Source organism: Myotis nattereri (assembly GCF_964212035.1).
Source record: "Myotis nattereri genome assembly, chromosome: 1".
NCBI classification, from domain to species: Eukaryota; Metazoa; Chordata; class Mammalia; order Chiroptera; family Vespertilionidae; genus Myotis; species Myotis nattereri.
In genome coordinates, this window is record NC_138075.1 from 176,743,818 (window position 1) to 176,749,392 (window position 5,575).

The window sequence follows — 5,575 nt, forward strand, 5'->3', positions numbered from 1 at the left end:
AGGGAATACTATGTATATACTATGCATGTAGATATTATGATAAATCTTGGAGATTTAAAGAAGAATTAAATGATCTTCTGCTAGAACAGCGGTCGCCAAACTGTCAGACCTCACGGACCACCTGCTCCAAAGGTTTCCTTAAACCAGCGGTCGCCAACCTTTTGGACCTCACAGACCACCAGTGGTCCGGGGACCACCGGTTGGCGACCGCTGGTAAGCAACACAAATTCATCTCACAGTTCTGGAGGCTGGAAGTCGGAACGCAGCAGGGCCGGGCTGGTTCCTTCTGAGGGCTGTGAGGAAATCTGTTCTGGCCTCTTTCCCAGCTTACGGTGGTTTGCCTGCAGTCTGGCGTTCCATGGCTGTAGACGGATCGCCCATCTCTGCCTTCACCTTCACATAGCGCTCTCCCTGTGTGCATATGTCTCTTTACATGGCATTCTTTTTTAAGAACAATCATACTGGGGTAGGAGCCCACCCTATGAGGTAACTTCCGTTTCCTCATCTCTAAAATAAAAGCACTTACTTTATGATCTCCTATAAAGCAGTGGTTTACAAACCTGAAGACTATCAGGAACCACTTTTATCAAAAAAGGTAATGCCTACCCTGGCCGGTGTGGCTCAGTTGGCTGGAGCATCGTTACATATACCAAAAGGTTGGGGTTTTGATTCCTGATCAGGAAACATACCTAGACTGAGGGTTCTGTCCCCAGTAGGGAAGCATAGGGGAGGCAACCAATCAATGTTTCTTTCTCACATCCATGTATCTCTCTCTTCTCTCTCTCTTCTTCTTCCTCTCTCTAAACATATCCTCAGGTGAGGATTTAAAAAAAAAAAAAAGGCAATGCCTGGGCTTCATCGTTGGTGATGCCCATTCACTAGCTCTGTCCTGAAGCCTAGGAAGCAACTTTTTAAAGGTGCTCAAGGGGTATCAGGTGTCAACCGATGAGCGTTTGTGCCAATTCAATGCCAACAGTAATCCCCAGTTGGGGTGTGGTGAAGAAGAAAACCTTATCCGTGCAAACAGCTCAATTGTGATATAGCACAGCTATGGACCAGCTGGTTTAATTTATTGCTTTGGGCTTCAGATGCTGCATCAGTAAAATGAGGGAGATGCTTGGAGACTTTTCACTGCTTTAATTAATGTCTGGCTTTGTTTATCTCTGATACATTCTAACTTCTAATTAAGTTATAAGTTAAAGGCTAGAAGAAAATGATGAATTAAAATAAATAATGTTACTAATGTTAAATAGCGTAGGTTCTTACAAAGCCTGATTCCTCCACACTTAAGCTCCCTAGGGATTGCACTTGAAGTCTTAACTCCTTTAGTGGACCGAAGTTCTGACCAGCCTCCCTAGCATTTCAGAAAATTTCCCAATGCTTCATATATTTCCCATGTATAAGGCTGCTTCTCTCTCAATCACCTCTTGATTCTTTTTGGTTTACTGGAAAGGGTATAGTGCTGGGAGTCAGGACAGGGTTAACAATTCATTGCTGTATTATTCACATTAGTCAAGTTATGGAAATAACCTAAGTGTCCCATCAAAGGATGAAAGGATTTAAAAAGTGTGAGACTCTATGATTTTCTAACCACATTGTTGTATATCTGAAACTAGTACAGAATAATATTGAATGTAAACTATAATTGAAAAATAAATTTTAAAAATGTGACCTACACAAACACACACAATGGAATATTATTTAGCCTTTAAAAAGAAGGAAATCCTGCCATTTGTGACTACATGGATGAAACTGAAGGACATTATGGTAAATAAAATAAGTCAGACACAAAAAGACAAATACTGCATAATCTAAGTAGTTGAACTCAAGGAAGCAGAGTAGAATGGTGATTGACAGTGGTAGGGGAGTAGAAAAAATGGGGAGATGTTAGTCAAAAGGTATAAACTTATATTTATACAAGGTGAGTAGGTTCTGGAGATCTAATGTACAACATGGATCCTACAGTTAATAATACTGTATCATATACTTGAAATTTGCTAAGAAGGTAGATCTTTTTTTAAAAAAAGTATTTTTTTCAGAGAGGAAGAGAGAAAGAGAGAAAGAAACATCAATGATGAGAGAGAATCATTGATTGGCTGCCTCCTGTGTGGCCCCTGCTGGGGATCAAGCCCACAACCCAGGCATGTGTCCTTGACTGGAATCAAACCTGGGACCCTTCAGTCCACAGGCTGATGCTCTGTCCACTGAGCCAAACCAGCTAGGGCAAGAAGTAGATCTTAAGTATTCTCACCACACATACACCTATGTGGGTTGATGGATATTTTGACTAGCTTGATTGGGATGATCATTTCCCAATGCATTCATATATCAAAACCTCAGGTTATATACCATAAATATATACAATTGCTATTTGTCAGTCATGCTCCAATAAAGCTGAAAAAGAAGGCAAAAATGGGTAGATGTAAATAAATATGAACTATATAAAATATATTTTAAAAATTACTATTTACAAACTTGGGTGGTTTAATTTATTGCTCTGGGCTTCGGTTTCTGCATCAGCAAAATGAGGGAGATACTTGGAGACTATATAGATTGCCTGTTACTCAAACTTTACCCACTAGTTTTAGTATCCTTTAATAATAATTGCCAAAAGAGATTTTCTAATTTCAAATTTCATGATTTCTTCTATATTTATTAGTTGGTATTCTACTGTAAGCAAGAACTTTAAAAAAATTTTTTCCCATTTATTTATTCATTCATTTATCCATTCATTTATATCAGTGTGGACTCAAAGATTCCTGTTTTATTCAATGGGACATAATCCATTACTATATTATTTTTTTTATACCTAGACTAGAGGCCCAGTGCACAGATTCATGCACCAGTAGGGTCCCTTGGCCTGGTCTTTGGGGATCAGGCCAAAACCGGCAGTCTGACACCCCCTGAGGGGTCCCGGAGTGCGAGAGGGCACTCTGCAAAGTTGCTGTCGCTCAGCAGCTCCTGCATTGAGCGTCTGCCCCCTGGTGGTCATTGCTCATCATAGTTACTGTTCGATTGACCAGCCGGTTGCCAGTCGGCCAGTTGCTTAGACTTTTATACATATAGATTGCCTCAGAATAGATTAGTATCAGCCCTTTCCATCTGAGTCCTATGTCAGGTTATGTTTACATCATTCTTTGAACCCACCTAGTTTCTTTAGTGAATAAAGGAACAAATCATCATTTTAAAAAAGTCTTCTTAAAACAATTCTATTGTTTGTATGGGTCCAGTGTTCAGGCTTTTAATAATCGATCTCTGTCTGTTATGATTCCATTCAGCCAATGGCATGATTCCGTTCAGCCAATGGCATTAGTCCACTGGTCCTTTTTTTAACTTTTTGTTCTTGTTTATTTATTCATTTTTATTGAATTTATTGAGATGACATTGGTTAATAAAATTATACAGGTTTCAGATATACAATTCTACAATGCATCATCTGTATACTATATTGTGTGTTTACCACCCCAAGTCAAGTCTCCTTCCATCTCCATTTATCCCCTCTTTACCTTCTTCTACCTCCCCCCAATCCACTGGTCTTAATTAATAATTGTTTCCTATTGAAGAATAATGTCATAAGACAGGAAAGTCTTCCTAAATATGATACATTAGACAGAAAGATTAAGGGCATGAATAAAAGTTAAAACACAAGGTTTTAAAGCTTCTGTATTAAAAATAATTACCTTAAACACAATTAAAGTTAAAAACCATCTAAGAAAAAAACCACTTTCAGTATTTGACAGACAAAAAGATAATACTTTTAATATATATTGATTTAACCCTGTTAAATCAATAAGATATAAAGAGCAATAGAAAATGGGCAAATATATATATTGAGATAATTCATAAGAGAACAAACATGTCTCAGCCTCATGAGCAAAGCAGTACCAATTACATCAATTGAAATTATATAAGAGAAAATTTGTGACTCATAACATTGGCAGAGATTCCATTTAATGCCATTTCATTTTTTCAAGGCACTCATTTTTATGGAATTGTAAATTAGAACAGCTTTACTATAGGACAATTGGATGATATAAATTAAAAGTTTTGATTGGTTTTGGTTTTATGGTATTAGGTAGGGGAAGTGTTTCCAAGTCAGATATAATATCTATTCCCATAAAGCATTCAGATAAGGGAGACACAACCTCTTCACATAAGGCCTGTCATTCAAACTTTTACCTTAATCTTATTACCAGTAACAGGATTATTATTGTTATTATTATTATTATTATGGATAATCTTACACATTTCTATATTCACTCAGTTTTTTAATTGCAGCCCATTTTAGGGCTTTATCAACAGATGTTGGTACCACAATGCATGAGGCTCCTGTGTCAAGGAACCTCAGAAAGTTCTCTTCATTCCCTGACCATTTTACCCGCTCCTGTGCATTAGGTTTTAGGTTCCCAGCCATAGAACCCTGGCACTTTTGTCAGTCTTTATCTTGATTAATTTGACTGACTATTGTCTTAGAAGATTCCAGGTCAGGGTTTTCACTATATTCTTTATTTTTCCAGTTTTTAAAATTCCTGTAAACCAGGGAAATAGAGCAGGACTTGTTTGGGCATTTTAATGTTGGGGGACTAGCAGGAGGTCCATTTGTTCTACCTAAACTTTGGTAGTACTGTATTTGGTAATACTGGTAGGACCTTCTTTAATCCCATCAATATTCGTTTTATTCATCATAAGTGGAGGAACATGTATAGTTTGATATTTTGCTGTCTTTCAATCATTTAAAAACTGTATCTTTGCCTACCGTGTGTGGATAATTGTCAAACCCTGGTCTTCCCACACTCCTTATCACTTATATCAAGTATGGTTATACCTGTCATTAAGCTGTCGGAACAATGTTTAAAAATCTATCTATTCTTTAAATTAAGCCGAGTGCTTAATTTTCTAAAAGCAAGCACTCAAAGAAACCCAACTCCTCTCCCGCTCCCCACCCCCCATCCTACCTCACGGATGAATAATCGCTGGAGAGTTCTAGAAGAGACAATCCCTGATACTTGTATTGGTATTCAGTAGTTTCATTGGTAAAGGGCAGCATCCTGCAGTTTGAAAGCCATAAACGCGGCATATCCATTGTGATATTACAATGCCACTAAGCCATGCTTCCGTTCTGTCAGCAGTGTTCAGTTTTGATAGTTTTGCACTTTTATGCCACGGGTTCCTCAGGAGCAGCTGGCCACCAAAACACATTCTGTACCCTCCCCAGAGGTGCCCAACACCTAGCGGCCTCAGGGAAGCCAGGGAAGGACCCGAGCGCAAAGCCGGGGGAAGAGAGAGGGGCGGGTCCCACCAGCCATAGTCGCCTTGCTGCGCCCTCGCCAACAGAGGGCGCCCGCGCCTCCCCAGGCCGCTTTCCAGCCGAGAGCGCCGCGTCCAGTGCACCGCGCGGGCCCCGCCTCCCAGGCAGGCCCTGCCCTCTCCCAGCCGGGCTCCTCCCTAGGCCCCGCCCCTGGCCCGGCGTGGTCCCGCCCCACCCCTTCGCCCTGTCCTGCACCTCGCTAGGCCCCGCCCAGCGCCCAGCCCCGCCCCCTCGCCCAGCCCCGCCCCCTCGCCCAGCCCTGCTTTG